Below are 24,821 nucleotides of genomic sequence, written 5' to 3'. Positions count from 1 at the left end.
ATAAATAACTAAACTTTTCTTTCATTTAGATGAATTAGAAGGAAATAGGAATTTTCAAAATCAGATACATAATATTTCATATTTAGAATTTCAATTAGGTACAACCTCTATTATCTTCGTCAACCGTTTTTGGGTATTATTTTGAACCTATACGATAGCTTTTTCTCAGAAAACTAGCAAAGTTAATTATAATTAGACAATATTTAATAATAAATTATACTAAAACGTGAACCTGAAGTTTCTCCGTTCATTGCTCGAAGGGTAACAAAAGTTATACGTGTAAACGTGTCTTTAAGATGTCCTTGTTAAAACCAAAGTATCATTATAGTAAATTCAACTCTGTTACATTACATTAAAGTCGAAAATTTACTACCCTACCTTTATACTACATAAGGTACACTACGGCACTACGCCCTGTTTGCTTGTGTCGAAATGAAAGATAATTTATTATTGCGGCCACATTGCCCGTGTAAATTATTTTATTTACGTCACATAAATAACCATGTTAAATTTTAAGCTTAACTGTGACAAGCTTGCACTACTGTTATTATTTTAACAGGTGATTTTACACTTAAAAGGCAAAACCATTATTGTATTGGTATTAAGCGATAATATTGACGTATCACGTCCAAATTAAGTTAATGAGATACAATAAAGCATTTTTGTTTCATTAATATTTATGGTTTTCGGGGAAGGTGATATGATATAAATGAATGTTTGTACCGTGAAAAATCAATGGTTGCTAGTAGCTCTTGGCACCTATTAGAGCGTCGCACTTATACTCTTTTACTTATTGACATTTTAAATATATCCGAGTAGATTTTAGAATTGGATAAATGTATAGACAAATACGATTGCATCTTGACAATCTAACCTTGCCCGGGGTTCAGAATCAGAACTGATCAATAACTTTGGTAATTGCCTTAAAGTCCAATATCCCCCATGTAGGGAAGAGGATATCCAGCGTAGAGCACCAGCCTGATCGGTCTTAGGAAGCTCTTTTAACTTTACTTCAGATAATGCAGCTTCTTTCATAAATTTTTATACATATATTTATTTATCTATAATCTTATAATATTTACAGGGTGGTCAAAAAGTCCTGGATCAAACGCAAATAGGGAATAGATGAGGACATCAGCTGCAAAAAATAGTTCTACTGGAGGTCTCTAAGGTCAACCCCTGCAGAGTTATAATTTATTTTGTGTTTTATAAGAAAATTGACTTTTTTTACTAATTCTTATTAAACTTCGAGAAAATCTACATCCTGTATATTTTTCATAATAGGTATCCACTACATTGGTACTGATGTGTTCTTGCGTTAGACATACTATTTATAGTTGTTTATTGAGTTTATTGAAGATAATATTAAGTTATACGATGTAAATTTTAATAAATAAATTAATTAATCATTTTTTTATTTTAATTTTAATGCAATAAATTAAATTTAGACATATTAAACGACATCGTGACGCGGTGGTTAGTAGGCGGTGGTATCGCGGTCGTAATAGATTTAATTCCATATTTGCGCATATAAATATGTGCCCTATTGTCATTTTAATTCACATTTTATAGAACATATACAACATTTAATACAAACTTAAAAAGTGAAATATTCGGTTCAAAAAGAGGTTTCCCTTTAAGTCCGGAATCCACAAAAACCACGACGAAAAATATATTCAAAGGAGCATTTAGCCAAAGGAATCCTGACCGCAAAGCGTTCCTATATAAAAATATAATGAAGACTCGATCCAACATTAATCATCGAAAAGCTTGAGGGTCTTATGAGATTTGAAAGGGTTTTCTTGCGGTGTCCGAGATTTCATAAGGTGTTTTAAACGTATTACGTGTTCTCTAACGTAGTTTGAGACGTGGACTTGTCCATTGTTTTTAATACAATTTTTACTTTTTTTTTCAGTTATAACGGAAAGTTTTTTTTAATGGGGGTAGTGTAAATATAAGTAAATTTTTACTTTATTATTTACAGTTAATTTCGTATTGATGTTAGGTTTTGTTTATTAATTAAAAAGAAGAATACAATGATTAAATGGAGCTTTATCATTATTAAATTACCAAAGTACTTTTATGACACAGATGAAATACCTATTGGCTATTACCATGCAGCCTTTGTTCACGTAGAAAACAGAATAGAATAAAATATATAAGCGTTCATATTACTATATATATTATAAATACAACCAAAAATAATAGAATTGTAGATTTGAACCGCTTTGTTTGACAACATCCAAACCATAACATAATACTAAAATCTTATTTAGTGGTAGTAGACTATTTTGAGTGAGACTAAAATATTTATACGAAACATTCTTAAAAATCAACTGTAAGAGCTCTCTAGAGAAACAAAAAACACTGCGATGTAAATGAAGTATTTACGTGGTAGATATAACTTTTAAAACATAAATTAAACAGCAAATGGCACGTACGAAAAACTCCCGCGGGAATCAATTTTCGGGAATCGAATTACAAACAGGAATAAAGTGATTTTTATACGAGATAAATTCAATTTAAATTCCACGTACATAATTCATTTGTTAATATTTTCACGCTTCCTGCCACACAGCATAAGCCTATTGGATATGTTACCATATTCGCCACACAACAACAAAAATGGTGACGCAAATAAAAAAAAAACTTAAATATCAGTGTTAAGTATTTATGATTTTTTAATAAATCCTATAATCATATTATGATTACAATTTTGGGTTTTAATCTTGTTTTAGTCTTAGAGAGTATGGGTAGGGCAAACAAATGACAATCTATTTATTTATTATAATCGTAAATACGAAGCTTTATTACAATGTACCAATTTGGTCCAAGGCGTCTAAGCAAATATATAATAAAAACATCCAAATTAATTCTAGAATTAAAATGAACTGTCTTCAATATTTCTTTCAATAAGCAATGGCTAGTTTTTTTAATAAGTATAAACTGTTATTTGGTATCTTATTGTTTGTACTTACGGGAATCGAGCCAACATACTGTTACAAGTCTTAATTAAAATGTAAAAAGCCAAAGTAACATTTTAAGCTATATGTTAAGGGGTTGATGCCAACAATATACGTTTCTTAATTACCATAAAGTTACATAAATGAAGATTAATATTTCAAGTGTAAAATGCCTTAACGAGATATATGACTGATATATGAGATCAGTATTGGCTTGAGCTTGCGACCCCCTTAAGAAAGGAGTTTCCTCTTGATGTGCGCTATTAAAAAGTGAATGCTAGTGAAAGAAAACATTGTTAGGAAACTGACCTATAAGAGATGTAAAAACAAAAAATTTCTTGATTAAAAATTTTTCCCTAACCACGCTGACCATTTAAAAATGTTAATATCCGCAAAACAACATTTATTTAAATGTATATGTAACACTTGTATACTACACAGGCTACAGCTGTATAAAAACCCACCTTCAATCAGGAGTTATCGAAACAAAACGATAACTGACAGTAGCGTGGGACGCTGGAAGCCACTTTACTCAAATATCCATGAAATACAAATCAAAGAGGTTGACGAGAAATTTGAAACGAATACCTTGTTTGTGAACTAACCCACATTATAGCTCACTGGCACAGACACAATAGTTAAACAATAGCTGATAGATATGTTGTGAACTGTCGAAGTGTAAATATTGTCTTTTGAAATGTTTACGCTTGGGACTAAATTGATTGAAATAGCAGGCAGTGTGGCCTTTGTTTTAATTCGCGCCTGACTAAATAATTGTTCTCACTAATAAATATTAATTTGAATGAACTTCTTTACGTCTATGAGTTGAATTCTCTAAACAAATTTGGTGGGACAAGCCTTTTCATGTGTAGTCAATTCGAAATATTTGTTTTTATAAAAAGTGTCCACCCTGAGTCATCAAATGACATTAGATATATTCTAACTTAAGAATTACAAGTGATTTATATCTACATAACATAATAAAATGTCGAATAACAGTATTTTTTAGTAGAAGAAGCAATGTTTTATTTTTGTGCATTTACCACTATTTAGCACTTAACACTAACGTGCACTGCCACTAATTTAAATGGTTTTTAAATTTCTCACCATGCTCGTGGTGTCAAGAAGTTGAGTAGTTTCGACATTCACATTATGTTGGAGCCTTCGTTCCTAAGATAATTGTACTGGCGACGGAATGATTTGTTAAATGACAGCTGTTCTCAGTTGTATCATATAAAAAACTATGCATAATAAATAAATTTTATAAAATGTTATATGTAAAATATTTACGACTAATAGTACAAAACGTATAATGGAAACCGATTTGTAACATTTATCTAGGCATTTAGTTCTGAAAAACATTTGCTTGTCACAATCAATATTACTATTCCCGATATTTTTTCGTACACAATATATTCATGTAATCATTCATTCACAAATAAATGCTAACGCCATTTCAAATACACTCGACTATTTTGCTTATTGTTTAGGGCGGAAAAAGAATCAATATTTAACTTGATTTTCATAGTGTTTGAGTCATTTTATTGTACTTATGTTTCTGTTAAGTAAATGATTTATACTATAAACACAATTAAGACAGAGCAATGCTAGCTAGAAGCGAGACTTTTAGATCTATGGTCGTACATTCAAACCATAGCTGTCTTACAATGGAGTTTTCTGACTAAAGCACAATTAATTACTATTTTTTAATTCATATTCGATGGCTAAGGCACAAAATCTTGATCACTTAATGTCAGCCTTTTTATAGTGACAGTGCAACAAGTCTTCAAAGAAAAAAAGGTGCGTGTTCTTATGTACGCGCGTAAGAAGTTATACTTCTTTGGCATTAATAAAAATAGTTTTTGATTGCATGCAAATAATAAATTACAATTAAGTAATCAAAGACTGGAAAAGAAGTCATTATAGTCAATAAAGTTCAGTTTACATTTGAAAAATTAAATTATTAAATATTTATTATTATTCTCTTACATTAAGTGTAACATAAATTCTATTATTATTTGAATGTTGTTTTTAAATTATGCCGTAGCAATTCTGTTAATTTTACTTACTAACTTCAAAAATATCAAAGAAACAGATATACAAATCGTAAAACCAATAAAACCTTGCTATTGCTTTAACGATCTTAACTTCGATATGACTTTACTCTTTTTCAGTATACAATATAATGCAAGTTCTAGTAAGTGAATGAATAGCTCTGTATGGCCACATTAGTATTGTAGACGTTGTTATGCTTCATAGAATTTCGTAGCACCACGTAGCAGTGTAGCGTCATGAATTTCTGTGAATATTGCCTTACACATAATAATTACATTGAACAAGAACGTTCTATCGTGAAAGTATTATTAAAAATTATATTTATTTATTTTTGATACTCATATATTAAAGATATAAAAAATCTCAAGAAACACACGATATAACATAGAATATTAATGCCTAATTAAAATGCTAAGAGAGTGCTGTCTGTATTCTTCCTATCAGGTGCACTCTTGACAGAGCGGTCGTGATCGCTATGAAGTAGTGGTAATAGAAGGGGCAGATGTGATACGCTTCACGATGTTTCGCCATCGTTGCCTATTAGAGGTTATCTGCTGCACTGATTGAGTGAATCTCCTACGGCAGACTTGATTTGGTCAGTCCAACGCGTAAGTGATCTTCCGCGCGGTCTAGTGCCTTCCACCTTCCCCTGGACGACAAGGCGCTCTATGGACTGATCACCACGCCGAGATACGTTTTAAGAAGGCGAGATTGTACTGTTGAAAACAGACGCTTAATACCGAGTTCTTGAAGTATCGAGACGTTTGTACGAAACTTGGTCCACGAAACCCCTAGCATTCTCCTCCAGCACCACATTTCCAGAGCGTCTATTTCCTGCTTTTCCACATCTCGCAAGGTCCACGTTTCAGATACGTACAGAAACATGGGGAATATAAGTGGCTGTCTGTATAACTCCTGGTTAATAACAGAATTATGACAGTCACAGCCTAAATATTAATCGAAATGTATGAAATCGAATAGAACAGTTTGTTTAACATTTCAAGAAAAGGAAGAATAAAGTATTGATTGGGATCTGTACCTAAATTCTATTTACCTAATGAAACAGTTGGGGTATTAAGCAAGTGTTTCTTATGCGAATTGGTGATTGTAGTCTGTACTCTGTATATTATATGCCGCAACAAAGGATGACCTTATTTACTGACATTTAATCCATTGTCTTTATGAGCCTAGTACTTGCTACCAAGTCGTGACTACAAAAGATGTTTCAGCGTGGCAAGTATTTCATTTTATATTAAAAGACTACTTAATTAGTTCTCACAAAACATGATATATGATATACTTTATATGGGCTTTGATAAGCGTGAATAGTTGTTCTATTTTCATACAAATTCCACATACAATTATTTATGTCACTGAATAAAATTGGATCTTTAAAAAATATAGATTATAAATGAACGAACGTGTGGGCGTCTCAATTAATTTTGCAGGACGAATGAAAAAGTTTTGATAAGCTATTAGTATGTGCTAGGTCGATGATCAATGACCGACTGAGGTTAGCAAGGAGCAGCCGCACCTTGATTTATACCGACCGGCGTAGAATGATTATCCGCTTGACTTCTTGCTGATTTATTAGTAGCCCCTGCATTGGTGATTTAACAGTCTCAAGATATTACTCGGGCTGGAATTTTCCCAAGAGTTTCAAGCTATTAGCAATAAGCTCCTCGATTTACCGAAGTTGTATAAATACTAGAAATACCTTTTTTTTCTAGTTGTATCTCCTATTTATTTCAAAGCTTAGTTTTTGTTAATACGCATGCCCCTGAAAAACCGCTATACTGGTACAAATGACCCATGAAAAACCGCCATACTGGTACAAATGACCCACTATTTTGTGTAATTATCTCCCGGCCTATTACTTAACAGAGCCACTAAACAATAATTGGACACTACTTGCACAACACACCTGCACTAATCAATGTCAGTTGCTAATCACTTGCACTCGTACTAATCAAAGTGAAAACAGGCCTTTAGTTAGCCTTCTTTAGTGTCATAAATTAAAAAGGTAATTCATACAAGACCGCACACTGATATTTGTAAAAACAATTTCCTATTTTAAAAACGTCTCATTGCACCAAAGAACCTGCAATCTCCAAAGACCTCAAATAAAATTCTTCTTCCAACATAAGCCTGTGAAATCTGAAAGCTGCCAAATGTTTTCCTGTTTCCGAAACACAGGCTGAATCAAAAGATAAAGCGGCGCCGATTTTTCTTCGCGAATTCAATATCGAATGGTGCTAAGTTTGATGGGAGCCCGATTCCATTACTCGCTCGATAGCTCATGTTTACAAAGTATCACTTCCGTGTCACCTTTATTTTTATTAATATGTCCTATGTTGCACATAGTATTGTCTTTGCCATTTTTGGCAAAACCCTCCATCTTTTAGTCGATACCAACTCCGGGGAAATAAATACAGATAATGCAACTTTCTCTGCAGCTGTGATAATTTTTGACATTCAACATCTTTTGTCTTCAGTCACCGTGACCACGCACGCTGTAAAGCACGCGAAACGTCGGATAAATTTAAAATTATGTTAAATAGTTGTAAATTTATAATAATACATAACTTCAATCCGGTCAAAATAGTGTTTTATTTAAATGTCCTATGTTTATATTTCTGTCTTTGCACAACCATAAACCATACACAATGTTGCTGCACGCGTTAATAACTGCCGTTAGGGATTTTTATATACAGCGAGATCTCGAAAGTCTAGATTTAGTCTATTTATGTAAATAATTTAATGGACTTAGTATCTTAGTAAAAACTTTTAGAATCTAAAAGGAAGAAAAATAAAAAGAGATGACTAAGTAGGAAGATGATTGAATTTTTTATTTTAGAAAAAACAGAATACAATGGCCTATGTAAGAAGAAAAGCACATAAGATAATAATGTTAAGCACATTATTATCTTATGTGCTTAAAATTATTAAATATAATTATAATTCTTTTTAAGGGTATTTTCTTTATTCTCAAAATAAGTTCTCGCATTTCTTGTGTCAAATCTAAAATTGTAAGATTTAACGCTTTCATTCTGAATATGCGCTTGATGACTATGAATACTGTAGTTTCGCCAGCGCGTATAAAGCTTCCAAATATGGTTTTGATGCAAACAATTATCTCTTAGATCTGAAATATATTCCTTCCTTAGAGAATGCACCAAATACACGGCAAACTGTATTTATCAATTTTCAAATACTGGGGCTTTGCCTTAATGTTGATAATTATATACTTACACTAAACACATCACTAAAGGTGCGTACAGACTATATAACATAACATGTTATACAACATTGCTATACAACATGTTTCAGATAATGTGGACACTGAATGTTATGAAACATGTTATAATAACATGTTATTGATATGTATGCTAGGACGAACCCAGCACCTACGTTTTTTTGTTTTTCTTTTGTTATTTAAAATGGTTATATAACATTGTTATATTGCATTGTTATTATAAGTATTGTTTTATGTTATAATGTTGAATGACAAGGTTACATAATGTGGACGTGTTATAAAACACAAGTTATATAATATGTTACATAGTCTGTACGCACCCTTATATGTACATACCTACGATAATGGAGTATATTATTACAAATATTATGTTAAGTTGTTCAGTTGTTCATACCAATATTATATTAAGAACTTGTCTTCGACAAACAGGAATTTATCATTTACAAAAAGATTTACTGACAAATATGGAAAACAATTTAATAAATAGGTCAGTAATAATGGCCTTATTATAAACTGAAGGTTTTTCTTATAAGTTATAAACTGAGTCGGATGAACCATCGACTATTGAAAATTACTTTAGTCAGGCATGGTTATGGACCCTATCACTGGTAACGGTTTTATAATACATAAGTAATAGCAGCTAATTTTCAGCTCAAAGTAAACTAGCAAAAATATATAAACCCACGCTTTCATACCAGGCCTCCAAAGTCATTAATATACAGCCTCTTTCATACACTCTAACCTAGTTTCGGCACGTATAAAAATCCTACAATTGGAATGGAACTAAAATTTTAACGGATTAATTCTGCGGGAGTTTGCATTATCCAAATGTTTTTGAGTAATTATCATGTTATTAATTATAATGAATACTTAAACTGCATCCGCTGTTTATGGGAGTATATACAGTGTATAATATATATATCCAAAACTGGGGTGAGGAATACTCACTTAAACCTCCTCAGAAGGAATCTTGGTGACTTCCGGAATCAGGGGGTCACATCATCTGAAGGGTACATTAACTAAAGAGCCATAGAGTAAACAGCAATAAACGCTATATTTTATCTCACGTTTGTTTAAATAATTAAATAAAATTTTCACATCGTATGTGTCTTGGCAACACTAAAACTTGGCATAAAAAGGTTAAGTTACTGCTCCAGTTCAGCCCATATTTATCCAGTTAAGACGTCGAAATTGCACCTACAAGTTATAATAAGTCGTGGCAACTAGTTAAATGTTAACTGCAAAGTTAGAGTATTTAACCGAGGGTATTACAATGTAAGATATTCGTTATGCAGCGCTTTGAACCAGTTGAGAAATTTGACTGTACGGAATTATACTGAAGGCCGTAGCCAAATAACTAACTAATGACTGCTTATAACATAGGAGCAATTAAATTATACAATCTTTACGAAATATATTAAGTATATGTACCTACATACATAAACATATTGTAATAATAAATTGTTGGCTAGTTGATCTAGTTCTTAGGGTAGGAAATTAAACACTCCAATAATGACTTGATTTACTATAATTCACTTACTGACTTTACCTAAACTGTATAACTTCAAACTTGAACAAAGGAATTGCCCGTGCGCGCGTGTCTCAACCTCTTTTTTAACCTATTTCCTTGTGTAGGTACCTACATACATATACATATTGAAATATTAAATTGTTGGGAACTCCAATAATGACTTGACTTGAATTCACTCAGAATTATAGTAAATCAATTCGATAATTTTATTTATGTTTAACGATTGTATAGGTTTAAGCTTAAAACATGGGTCAGTTGCACAGGTTTAAAGTAATTAGTATCAGGAAAGGAAATCGTAACTTCAAAGCTTACTAACTAAAACTGACTAACGTATATACGTAAAACTTTTAAATACATTCAAATGGACTATAATACTAAACGTCCAAATTAAATATTATATATTATAATACTTTTTAATAGCAATAGACGAACTAGTGGAGCGAGTCCTCGCCGGAAATATGAACATTGCGAAAAGAACAGTCAGCGATCAACTATTTATATATGCATTTCTTTTGTTTACACTGTATGTATATCTATTGTACGTTTCTTGAGGGAGAAAATAGCCGATAGTTAGTCGTTTCTCGCCGTTGGTGGATCTGCCTTATGCTACATTGCAGAGTTATGCCAACTAAATTGGAGCGTCTTAAATTCGGTTATTAAGTATCGAAACATTCGCTCTATCGATGCCTTTGTCGTTTAATTAGTTTTGAGCATTTTTCATTAATATTACTGTATGTCAACAGCAGCTTAACTTACACCAGAATATTTCGAAATTAATAACATTACACGACACATAAATTCATTAAAAACTCAGGCGCGAAGTATTTGACAGTTCGGAGGTGAGAGCCGATAAACTTTTATCGGATGTTATACCCATAATTGGATTTCCGGTTAATTGGAAAACGAAAACGTGCGAAATTCCAATTCAATTATATGTCACGTTCTAAAAATAATATTCACTTTCTAGATAGATCTGAAACTTCATATATGTTGTGACCTTGATATAAAAAACACCATTTATAAGAATCGATGCGATTCTATTAATTTTAACATCTACTAACATAACCATTATGCAAGTGATATCAAACAAAAGACGTTTTTAAAGCCGTCTTTTAATGTATTCCTCACTACTCTGGTTAGAAATTGTAACCAAACAATTATTTTTTACGAATAAAATCTAAATATGTTTTTAAAATTTGTTAGAACAAAGTTCAATTTAATAAATGGTTTATGTTATATCTAGTCAGTAGTAATCAGCTACTGCAGCATCGGGGCTCTAGTGGGCTCTAGTCTATAAATACTTAAGTTCATATTGATGTTGCCTGAATCACTCGTATGGTCTAATACTTCCTGATAATACTTACTATTAATAAGCTGAGACCATGAAAGGTAATATACAAAGTTACACGGAAACTAGCAACTAATTTTCATATTAAATTCGGCGAGTTGTCGCAGCAATACAGAATTTACATGGCCACGTCTCAAAGAGAAATAAAACACAGTAAAATTATAATAAAGCTTTGAATTTTTTGACACAGTGAAATAAAAGAAACCGGATTTTCGTCGTTATGTCATGAATTTTCGTATTCGAAATTACGAGTAGGTATAGCCAAGTACTTAAGCTCATGGTAGACCGAATAGTATGTGTTCTTTTCACCGCTGGCCTGAGGCTACGTGAACATTATTTTAAGTTAGTCTTTTTTTAACTCCTTTTGGTATGGTATAACAACACTGCTGTTAATGACGCTAACACGAAAGACGTCAATGTCATCTATCTATCTTATATATAAAAATGAAACCCTTTTCCGTTGTCACGACATAACATGAAAACGGCTTAACCGATTTGTCTGATTTTTTTAAATAATATTCCTTGAAGTACGAGGATGGTTCTTACGGAGAGAAAAATTAAAAAAATTGAGTGAAAAAGTCTAAAAACAAAACTTTTCTATATTCCCATACAAAATATTCGTAATAATACTTAAGTCAATTTGAACTTTAATACCATATTATAAAGTTCAAGTGTTAGTGGAGGGGTTCCGGGAAGGTGAATTTTTATTTTTTGACATAATGTATTACTTGATAAGACAACTTTCTTTTTTTATCTTACTAGCTAGACCGGTGTCCCGAATAGCAGAATAAATATTTAAAAAAAATAAAGAATCGACTGTTAGGCGGTACGATGTTCGCCAGGCCAGCTAGTAACATAATACAGCAGCTAGTTAACGTACATTCGTTTAACTCAGTTTAATCAGTTTAACAATATTAATTAAGACAAATGAAGTAGTGGTTGTAAATAGTGGTAGTATTAGTACCATAGATTTATCATTTTTTCTGAAATGCATTAATAATAACAAGAATATAGTTAATGTTAGCGGATTACTGTCATTACTACTGGTTTATTCATAGTTTTAGATAAGAGTTTTCTTATAATAACTACTTGTTTACAGTTTATCAAAATTTGTTAAATCCTGAAAGCGTAACAAACAAGTAGCAATTTATATTATAATTTAAAATATATATTGTGTTGCCAAATTGTGATACGTCGTTATGTGTGTCGTTTTGGCGAAGCTGTTAAAACAACACAAACTTTGTTCACATATTATTTGTAAATGCGATGCTACGTACGTGTGCAACGTGAAAATGCACAAGTTTTAATAATATTGTTTTAATACTGAATAAACAAAATATATAACTTTGATATTTTCGTATAAAAGTTCTTGTTTAAGTGTGCATGAAGCTTATGCGTATTAGGATCCAATATGCATAAAAAGCTATGATTTCATATTTTTCGTCTTTTACTTATATTCTTTAATTAATTAATTCCATTTTTTATTATACGGTCTATCAACCATACATAATATTAAATAGACCATGTGCATTTTCAATCCTGCAAAATGTACAAAATATTTAAATTAAGAAAATTAATTTAAAAAATGCTCTAAGCTTTTAGTTTGAGTAAATTGCTCGTGCATGTTATAATATTTATTACACTAAGCAGGTCAACTGTCAATTACACGAAGTTTGTGTCACCAAGGAGTTTCCATTAATGTTTTATTAGAAGAATTTTATTGTCTATCGTAAATTACACTTAATATTATATGTTAGCAACAATATATGTTAGGTTATTTTAATTATTAATGTATTTACATTTGCTTTCAAAATAATTACACAGTTGAGAACAAAAACCAATTACTCGTAGTATCGCGTAATATAATTTCGTGTATAACTGGCAATCTCAATAATTTGATATCAGATACGTCTTATAATTTTATTAGTGCTACGGCGGCGGCCATTTTGCCTCTTGGGACGTAGGGGTTATTTATTTGAGCGTCTTATGTTACCTCCATGAGGACTAATGTTCATGAATTATGTAATAAAGGTATTTCAGGCGAGCACCGACTGTACCAGAAATCTGCTACTGCATAAGTTGGTTGAATTGATTTTTGGATGAGCGCGCTTAAAGAAGTGTTTGCAGGGTCAGGCAAATACAAAGCGTTGACGCCTATTGTTTGATTTTGGTTGGTCAAACGAAAAGATGAATCGAAAATTATTCTTTCTTAATATTATTGTTATTTTAATCAATTAAGATTATAACATTAAAAAAACATAATGTATACGTACTTATAAATATCTATAAAATAATATATAAATAGCAAACAAATAAAGGAATCTGAGGCGTATGAAAAATGGCAAATGACCAAAGGTTGTAGCGCCTCTAGTTTTTTTACTTACTTAATGTGATTGAGACAAAACCAAATTGTTTGTCTATTATCAATATTAACAATTATTATTACAAAATGTTTGATGTTCTTTCAGTAAGTGTTGATCCCGTAATAGTCGATTTGTAAAAATATTGTATTTTCATAATATCATAATGTGAAAATAACCAACATAACAAATGTTAATTTAAACTTTTCTTGTAAGATCTATCACCATCATAGTACACATGATGACGAATTATTCCATCACGAGGTAAATGCGAAACCGTTTCAGACCTACCAGACAGTGCCAGATAGGAATAAAAGAAAATTTTAAATTGAAATTCCTTCAATAAATTAACTATAACTCTAATAACTCAAAATATTGATTCATTTGTATTCTACGCTTTGTAAGATTGATATTACTTAAATATACCAAAGTTTCGTATTTACTGTATAAAAGTTGTACAAATAATTATTTGATTTGGGCCGTATCGCGATTGCCAATTGAAATTTTCATATCAATCGAATAATACTGATTAAACTTAATAATTCTGATTGTTCAAGTTCAAACAAAGGTATAAAATCTTCAATTGAATATAATCGATCAAAAATCAAAAATTATTTAATTATTTGTAACTTACTCTTAAGGGTAAAACAATTTTTCCAGATTGAAAAGTATAATGAAAAAAGTTTTAGAAACAACTACATCACATTATAAAACCTGTGTAAAACCATTAAATGTATTAATAAGAGGTACATTAGATATATTTTATTTAATCATGACTAATCGGCACTTTCATTCAACAGGTCATAGAATTAAAAAAATCTAAATCTTTATATATATAATTCTTCTGTGAGTGTGTAAGTCAGTGACTTCTCTCAAACGACTGGACCGATTTTGATGAAATTTTTTGTGTGTGTTCAAGGGGATCTGGGACTGGTTTAGAATCACAAATCAGCCCGGCAGATGGCGTTGCAGTCGGTATTTTCATACTTTGTTTAATATCCTAATCGCTTGAAATATCACGCAGGACAACGTCTGTCCGGTCCGCTAGTTAGATATAAGCAAATATAAAAATAAAGTATAACAGATAGTATATTTACCTATGAAAACTATACATTGCATTCTCAACACAAGAGATTATCCATAAAAATAAACGTTTTAATTAGTTGACACCTTTAACTTACCAAACTTCGAGTCTAGACCTAGAGCAATTCTGGAATTCTCAAGTTTCGTTTGTAACTGAACCCGCAGTGTCCTGTCAACAAAAAGTTTTGGGTCACAAAGGAGCCTCAAACAAACCTCATCAATCAATCAGTTGGTGTAGGCAAAATTTGTACAACACAAGGGTTAAATAGTAGCAGGTCTAATCTACGACTAAGTTCAACAACTCTGAAATATATAGGACATGTTAATGTCACCTACTGATGAGTGATTAATTTCCGTGTTGACTCTATAGTCATGACTATATAGTCTGTGAATAGTCATAAGAGAATGAGATTTCAATAAAGATAGATAGTACTTTTAATAAAGATAGATAGGTACATTCAATAAAGAAGCTATTATATTTTATAAGAACTAAATAGAGTCTGGCTAATGAAAGAAGACAACAAAAAAGCGCGGAAAATTCAAAAAAATTGGTATGGTATCCCTAGAAGTTTGATATATTTTGTGGATGAAACTTACTTGATACTTGATATTATTTTTTACATTGATAGTAACTGTATTTCTATGAAATTAAATACTATACGTATTTAGTATTTTACTATTGATACTTAAAATGACTAGCATTTCATGGAAAACTAAAACTATATTTATTACAAAACACAACTTTATTCGGAATAATCAAAATCAGAATCCAAAAAATCAATAAAACAAAGTTTAGACCTATTCGGAAAAAATATATAATAGATATAAAAATGAGTTATTGCATGAAGTATCAAGACACTAAGTCATACTAACCGAAGAAATTCAATGACATTCTGTGTTGCCATCCGAAAGTTTTCAAATAATTCAATTATCTTTTTTCATTAGCCAGACTCTAGTTCTATTATATATTATACTTATTAATAAAAGTATTAACAGTTTTGGATTTGACTTTGACGTTTTCATTTATGAGCTCTGTGACATAATGACAGTGTCAGTTGACAATAGCGCCATTGCTCTGACATATACATAATATAAACTGTCTATCCCATGACCGACAAATAGGAATTCCTCTAGTTTATCTTCAGTTAACTAACCTATTTTACTACGAGTAATCTAAAATTACCTTATTCCAAAAGCGTTTAAAGGAAATTCTGTACGTGCCAATTGCTATCAGGCTTCAAATCTTAACACACACATTGATTCAGTATTTACTGCATCTTAAATTCGAACTACTCTATTCATTGGCTGTCTTATAAACTTGAGAAACTTTGGTTGAAAACTTTTTAAATTTAGAATTAAAACTGAATTCTTTAATAGGAGTTTAGATAAACCAGCTTATTTTTATTTTCAAAGCTTAGTCTAAACGATAAATTTAAAAATTGAAATTCGTGTTATGATTTTTTTTTTATACCATTCTGTCTATAAAAACTTGATTAATTTGCCGGGGTCCATGCGTCCAACTTATAAGATATGCATTAAGTTTATAATGTATTTCATAGCCAACATTACTTTTGTATATCTAATGTTAATTATTTAAGACATTTTTCTCGTTTTATGAATTCGCACATAATTTTGAGTCTTTTATACAAGAGTAGAATAAGAATCAATACGAGTATGGGACGCAAAATATTTACTTGGTTAACCCAAAAGTTATCCAACATTTAATAATAAACAAACAAATCGAGTTAAGTTTCTTAACCCCAAATTCAAATTAATATAAACTAGTTTTTGAACTGTTTACTAACATCGATGAATATTCACATATATAGATGTAAGTCTATTTTAGATTTCTTCTTATGATAATTATATTAATTTGTACATATAAAATCTCTACATAATCTGTTTAATTCTGGCCATAAATTTGTTACAGTAGAAAACATAATGTCATATTTGAATTTAGAATATCTCGTAAATTGAATGTATGTTATCTTCGCGTTTTCTCAAATACCCCCAATATGTTTGTGATAGAACGATTGGAATGTTAGAAAGAGCATAATTTTTGTGATACCATTACATAATGTAAGTAGGAACCAAATTAAATTCTAGTACTCATTACGATTGGAATTACTCGAATGTTTGTGGAGGCCTTAACAACGTACCTCACATATTTACCTAAACATCTCTTTGTGATGGAAACAGATAATGACGACTCATTGGTCTTGTGGTTAGTACCCCTGACTGCGAAGCCATGGGTCCCGGGTTCGATCCCCGGCTGAGACGAACATCGATGTGATGAGCATTTGGTGTTGTGCTTAGGTCTTGGGTGGTTAAATATGTATTTATATGTCTATCTATCTATAATATGTATGTATATCCGTTGCCTAGTACCCATAACACAAGCTTCACCAGCTTAGCATGGGTCAATTGGTGTGAATTGTCTTTAAAAAAAAAAAAGTGAAACGGAAGATGTATCTGCATGTTTCGTTTAATTGTGATTAATTAACATCAGACCAATCACAGACATGCGTTTTCCATTTGTCTCAATAAAGCGAAACGCACCAGTCTCATTTTTTGTTTTAAATTCCACACGTACACGTCGGACCAATGTTTATTCTAGTAAATGCTTGCAATAATCAAGTTTTAAAAGATACTTCGTCTAGGACGATATAAAAAACAGTGTCGCTACAACCTATTCAGATTTGGGCCTCAGATTTCTGTATCTGTTTCGTTCATTTGTTTTTTTTAAACGGCAACTAACCTATAACAGCCGTATGCCGTCAACAAGCCACTAGGCCAATAAAGCACAGAATATCCTAAGGCGGCATATATACCGAATATCTTGCATTTAATACAAGATGTATCAAAGACCATTATAGCCCGCTTAATCAATTTAATGGTTAGTGGGTCGCCAAGTTTTGGACAAGCAACCGCAATGGCATTAGCTTTGGGTATCTTAGTCATTATTACAATTACTACTAATTAATTGTAAATCTGTACAGTCTTATAAAGATACTAGCAGCCTCAAATACTCCTTTTTATATTTTTGCGAATGCTATATTTGCATCTTTATTTCCTTATTCATATAAACCCAAAAAATATATTTTTGTAAATGCCAAAAGTAGAATCAATATATATTTTTATCTGTTGTTTTATAATACCTTTTTGTATTACCAATATGTGTATTTTCTGTAATACCAATATGTATTAACATATAATTTTCCGGACACATAAAACTAGGTAACAGTTAAATTAAGTTAAATACCTATAATTTTTTATTTATTCGCAACACTTAAGTGCACTTCCATTTTTTCCGTAAGTACTAGAAATTCCTATATAATATCGTTTAATAGCGATAAAGCCGCCCATTATATATTGTATTTTCTAGAATTATCCGCAGTACAAACAGACGAAGTCGTGTCTATTAAAAACTAAAATTCTCAATCAGAAAATAGTCCAATGAATCAATGATACTGAAAACACCATTTTGGAATGAAAGCATCTAAGTACTCAAAGGAAATAAATTTAAATTAATATTTTTCTTTCCGCAAAGATAAATTGGAACGTAAAATTATCTCAAACACCGCGGCAATTCTAACAGCGTAAGTACAACAAATTAAACCTCCATAAAAATTTATTGCGCGAAAAACTTCCGAATAAAAATTATGCAAGGAAATTTTAACCAGTTCGTTAGACCACAAACAAGTTTGACGGCAGCCAAAGTAGTTGATAAATGAACTTCATTAATTAATGCATCGAGAATTCCCGAAGATCTTGTAAATAGGGTTGACTCGTACGAAAATTGTCAAAATATATTACTCTTATGGTTAATTTTAACGTAAATATTTGAGAACGACATTGAAACAACGAAATCTTGAACTATTAATGCGAATGTAAGTCACCATCTTTTCAATAAAAATAATATGAAAACGACAGTCAAATATGATATTTTATAGAACACTGGAACCCTCGTCAGTCCACGTCAAACCTTCGGCCTATAGTTTTTGATCGTCACATATATATATATAAGCTACGTTAGGAAGGATCATAAAAAAACTTCCGTATGCACATAGCCGCCGTTCGCAAGAAGGCCTCTTTTGTCCTCTCTCGTCTCTACAGGTGCCCCTTTTACGTGAGGGACGTCGATCTCCCACACGACCTGGAGCTCCCTACCATAGCCCAATGGATAAAGTTGGTGTCCACACGCCACTTCGACAAGGCTAAACATCATCCCAAACCGTTGGTGCGTAAAAGGATCAATTATTACCGGTTTCCAACAAAAAGGCTCGTAGAAGGTCCTGACATGTCCTATCGGATCCGGATGATACAATAACAATAGCTAATGACAAATTAATGGAGATGACAATCAATGACAGCTTATAAATAAAATTTGTGTAGACTGATTTGAATAGACTGTCGACTTAAACTAATTTGAAAACTATTAATTTATATAATAAAGTAATAATATAAATTTTTAGTAATCTGCCAACCCTAGGATGCTTTAATTCATAAGCACTGACGTTAACTATGTCGTATAAGTGCACTTTATAGTATATGCCATAGGGTTCACGTTGCAACTAATAAGTTTATATATTAATAACTACATAAGCACCGACTGAATAAAAAGACGAAAAGGCAAGTCATTTTATTTAACCAGGGTTAGCCCCTGAGCTCACTCTGTAACTTCCATTAGCCATACAGGCAGCGATTCCGAACCCAATTTTGTACAACACAATCCCAAGGTTACGATATCAGCGCCACGGATGAGAGAACTACATCGAACTTGCATACAAGAACAACAGGCTCGGTTGCTGTCACTACTATTGGAAGTTACAGTGAACAAGGCCCATACATTTATATTGTTTCAATTACCACTCATATAATGTAAGAAGCGTGTAACGAAACCGGCGAGTCTTAGGCCTCTCTCACTACTAACACAAGTACACGTAGAAATATACCTTCTTATGACCCCCCAAATTGGAGGCTTATAAGGCTTTTATACCTGTACAAAATAAAACAGAATACAGAGTTTTTCCGTTTTCCTCTAGTTGGCTAAATATCGTCTTTTAGGGTCCCCGCACATGGGCCACCGGCCACAACCACAAAACGCCGCCACTGGCATATTTCCTGTAATTTTCATACATTTTATGGACTCGCCGCACACGGTTGGCGCCGGTGGCGGCCACACGCTACAAATCGTCGCAGCTTGCTTCTTGTGGCTCGCACCGGCCACTAAACGCCGACACAAAAAGCCGCCACACGCCACTCGCGCGATTCCGCGCCCCTCTCTCCCTTACCTCAGTTAACCTGAAGTCGACGGTAACGCACGCACGTAGTCTGTGTTTCATATAGGTAGATAAATATGGATATAGAATTATTTATATCAGAGATACAATCCCGTCCTGCGATTTGGGATTCAAAAAGTGATAGTTTTAGTAATAGAGGAGAAAAAGTGAAGGCCTGGGAAGAAATCTCGTGTTACTGGCCAGCCTGTATTTTGTATATTTTCGAGTCCCACTATTTTCAAAGTGTGACGAAAATTGAAACCATCCCTTTTGTGAATAAAGTTGTGCAAAATGCAACAAGATTTCACAATTTCTTCTGAGAAATGAACAGAAGTGTTTAATAGGCGATGTAATATTCTCCATTTGTTTGCTAGTACGCTAAAGGTACACTCAATGCAACGCCTGGCACGGCTTAACCTATAATTGAAAACTTTTTTGTCTAAGTCCAAATATTTTCCAGAATATGGCCTCATCATATTTTCACTGAGGCCAAATGCTTCATCATGTATAGTTCAATGGTTGTCGTTTACCGACCTGTCGTGGTGAGGGGATATTTAATGTCTTTCTGTGTATCCAATAACTATGGTTTCGCCTTCTACGACGACGTCTTTATATCAAAAGTAGCGCAATTAAACCTTCTTCGTCAGAGTCCATTATGATACTGCAGGCAAGGGTTAAAAAAAGTAGCAGCCACCGACCGCAAGTGTCGACCACCGACCACAAGTGGCTGTCGCGCGCTTCAGCTACCTTTGTAGCCGCTTCTAGCTTCTCGTGGCGGCGTTTGTGGCTGTGGCGTGTGGCCCGTGTGCGGCGACAGTAACATATCGAAAACCTTCAAAATATCTCATTCCATTATGATACTTGTCACGTACAGAAACTTCGCGAAGAACCAATTTCCAGCACCTTAAATGAAATTTCATTATACCTCAAACTTACTATAGTAATTAATACTAATATAATTCTGCCTAAAAAATCTCTCGGAGGAAATGGGTGGCTAGCAACACTAACGTGAGTTGTCACTCCAATACAATGTGTATTATATTTATTTATAGCATACATAGGCCGAATTTTAACAAAAACTAAATAGTGGCATTAAAACAATAACCTCGTAAAAGTTTATTTTTATTTAACGTAAAAATATATTACAATCATACATTCATAATATACACATCATGGGAATGGCATTATGAAAGAAGCAATATTGTTTGCTTAGATTGTCATAAGAGGGAGGAAATAGGATATTTTCCTTGGAGTGTTTTAGTGACATTCAATAAATAACCCTTTGTGACTAAAATCAATTTTTTTCTTTATTTCATAACGTTTTTCTAATAAATAATGTCCATTATATATTGAACTAGTATTATGTTGGTATTTTATGTTCTGAGAACGTGCCTCGTAGCGTGGAGTTAACAATTAACATACATGGTGCGTAGCCGGGTTCGATTCTAATAAGAATTTTCAGATGATCTCATTTTACGAAAAAATAATTATATTTTATTTTACGAGAGATAGATAAAAAAGGATCAATAAAAATATGAACATATCAAATAAAATAACGAGAAAAGACACGTTTTCACCACAACTTTTCTTTTAAAAACCAGTCGGCTATCTATACATTTAACTAATTTACGAGGAATGTTTAATGACAAAGTGTTAAGTTATCAGAGAGAATCATAAATGTTAAATATGTGGATCTTCTCATAAAGCTTCTAGAATGAACTGTACCTAATAAAATTTTAAAAACAATAAAATCCTAAATCAATCTGTAGAAATTCAAATACTAAAATTCAGTACTCAAATCAGGGTGGAAAATCGGTAAGCATTTTATTCTGTAATTTTATTTCAAGAGCAAAGTGACACAGTGACGTGGGTCAGCTTATAATAAAATCCATTGCGTGTCACTTCAGAGTAAAAGGGAATTTGATTTGGACAAAATTATTTTTGGCCTCTGTGCCCTTGTTGAGTTTTTAATTCACTTTTGCAGTTATACTTAGAACCGCTTACTAAGAGTTAACTTGTAGTAAAGATATAAATTCACCATACTGACAGTCTTATCTAACATGGTCTTTCACAGCGACTTCCTGAATTTCACTGTAATGTTAATTTTTCATTTCAAAGGCTTCTTGTGGATTTATCCACTTCTATCACATATAATACATTTTAAGCTATTGCATAGATTTTATCGCGGGCTTTGAGCGCGGCGACCGAATCAAGAAATTCCGTAACGAAATAAACCTAACACACGATGACGTAATATAGGTCCGGGCAATACGCGTTAGAGCGGGACAGAACGCATACTGCGTCTCACATCGGTTTAGCGTAATCGGATAGGCGTGTTAGTCTGAGTCTTGTAGAGTGGTAGATTGATTAATATCAAAGAAAAAACATGAATTAATATCAAAGAAAAAAAAACTGCAAAAAATAAATTAATAATTATATTGCATAAGTTTAAAAAATGCTATGCAATACCTTTACCGCGGCAGTCCCCGAGTGCCACACGTATTTTTTTTTTTAATATTTCAGTATGTTTTTTAAGTCTATTCCTCACTTAAATTCTAGTATACAAACATATTGATGTGGAAGTCTTTTTCGTCTGGTTATGTGAATTGTGGAATAAATTCTATGTGTTAAAGAAGTTGAATTAAAATGTGTACTCGCGTGAACAAAAGACAATACAATCTGTTATCATATGAAAAGTACTGTATGTTATATAATCTGTTGTTCATATGAAAAGTACTGTCGTGGCCTTTGTAGAAGAAAATCATTAGGGGAAACAATCTTAGGCACAATGCTCACGTGGCTTGATCACAAATGGGTTTTCTACGTGCCGACCAAGTCCCGCCCGCTCCTGATAATTGATACAAATATTTACTATTTGTACTCACATGTTACCAGATGTTTGTTTTATTATGTTTGCTACGCACTTGCAGGGCACTGTGAGTGTCCATGGGCGGTATCACTTAACATCGAGCCTCCTGAAAAAAAGTCTACATAAGTAAGACGAACTGCTGTTCAGTAATTGTTATGTCTACCGATACTTAACTAGTATTAATAGGTAGTAATGTAAAACATTTAATTATTTCTTTATTTGTATAGGCTTACTTATGTTTGACTAATGATGTAAAAATCGATTCAATACAAGAACAGCGTGCTATCAAAAGGGCTTAGTACTGCTGTTCTGCTGTTTCTTGACTTAGAAAATTGGCATAGTTCCAGATCAGAACTTAAAAACCAAAGCCAATATTCTTTAAACGATTTTAAAAATTGTGGAGGAAGGAAAATGCCAGCCAAAAGTAACCTCTATACAGGACATATTTATTTATGTATGGTTTTATCCTAAACCAAAAGAATATGTGACATCATCAGAGGCAAAAAGAGGAATGTCTGCATCTATTGCTATACGTGGTTACTGCGTATATAAATTGTAAATAAAATGTGCTAAATTACCGTTGTACAAAGTAAAAACTTTGTGTTGATTGTGGTTGGTCAACGGCGACAATCCAATTACACACGACATGATCCCTCAATCCTCTTCGATCAAACAACCCAGGTCTAAAATAAAGAATCCAATAATTAAAAAGAATCAATAGAAGATATGATTAAGATTTCTCATGAAATTTTTTCAATAATATATCTCTAAAGGTATATTGTAACGAGTCGATATTATATAAAAACTATTGCTTTTTGAATTGTAAAAAATTTTTCCAAAGTAATTTTTTTTTTTATTCAACCGAATTAAATTTTGTCAATAGTCATTAAGAAACATATTAAGATTACCACAACTATGCAGCTAATATACTTATAATATGTTACAGAATATGTAATGACAAACTTCATAACTATTCTTGTTATTCACGATTGATTAAAATCTAGTGTAATTCCTGTGTTGAGTGCTCACGCCCTCCTAATAACCCCCAAGAGCTAAACTTGTTGAAATTAACAAAGTTTTCGTAGCAGGATTTGTGGTCGCGTAAATTATGACAAAATTTTGTTAACAAGCATTAATTAATGGTCCAAAAATATAAAAACATTATATTTTTCTTTGTTTAACGAGAAAAATGACTACAGATTTTAATAAATCGTTTATAAATTTTGAAACATACATTTCTGAATTATGTCACAGACATTTTCTTTCCTATGATCATTCAAAAATATTTTTTGACTACATACGTGAGTTAAGTTCGGTGGCGGTTGATGGAGGGATGTTCAAATAAATGAAACTCTTTGCTGGAAGCTGGGTGTGAACTGGCTTTAATCGTTTAGAACTTGAGCTTATAACTAACATATAAGGGGAAGTGGGGTTGCGACGCTAGACTAACAAAAAACTAACTTGACTCATTGAAAAGTGACTAAGTGACACTTATGTTATCTATAAAGAATGTAAGTGTAGTTGACCTATTGGACTTTATCTAAAACGAGAATATTACAATTTATAAATGTGGGAAAAACTAAAGGGCTCATTTTAGCTTCAAGTGTGCGATAATTGCTAAACATTTGGTTTGCACTTTTAATTATTAACAAATATATATATATATAACTTAAATAATGTAAGGTGACACGCCATCTGCTTTGATGTTGGAGTCTTCAGTGTGTGACGTCGGACCGAAAGTTTTCTTATTTTTTGCCATTATAAGATAGTAAAAGTAGAAATATTGTGGCATAATCTGTGCTATATGTTAGTTACACTTTGATTTGACATAATAATGATAAGCACGCAATTTTATTTATGGAATATGTAGGGGGGGGTCAATACAAGCTTTACCTCAAGTTTGTGGGGTTGGCGTGCTTTTCCCCCGGCCACCATCTTGGATAAAGGGGTGCAAAAAGCACGTTTTTGGCTATATCTCCTAAACTATCCATCGTACATAAAATTTGTAATGACACATTTTGTAGCAAATCGCTGTGCCTACAATTATGTCTATGGTAACTTTTATCATATATCC

At 32.3% G+C, this 24,821-nt stretch overlaps 1 protein-coding gene across 2 annotated transcripts in view; it reads right to left on the bottom strand.

Annotated features, from left to right (window-relative positions):
- Positions 1-24,821, bottom strand: part of LOC125063072 (TWiK family of potassium channels protein 9-like) — a 212,087-nt gene that overhangs the window by 62,615 nt on the left and 124,651 nt on the right. Inside the window, exon 4 of one of the 2 annotated variants that reach the window (XM_047669309.1) lies at positions 14,695-14,765. The exons of the other annotated variant lie outside the window; for it this stretch is intronic. The gene's annotated coding sequence lies outside the window, so the exon portion shown is untranslated. The remainder of the gene's footprint in view (positions 1-14,694; positions 14,766-24,821) is intronic. 2 annotated transcript variants of the gene reach the window in all.

Source organism: Pieris napi, chromosome 2 (genome assembly GCF_905475465.1).
Source record: "Pieris napi chromosome 2, ilPieNapi1.2, whole genome shotgun sequence".
NCBI classification, from domain to species: Eukaryota; Metazoa; Arthropoda; class Insecta; order Lepidoptera; family Pieridae; genus Pieris; species Pieris napi.
The sequence above is the reverse complement of the archived record's forward strand: the minus strand, read 5'-3'. Positions and strand labels throughout refer to the sequence as shown.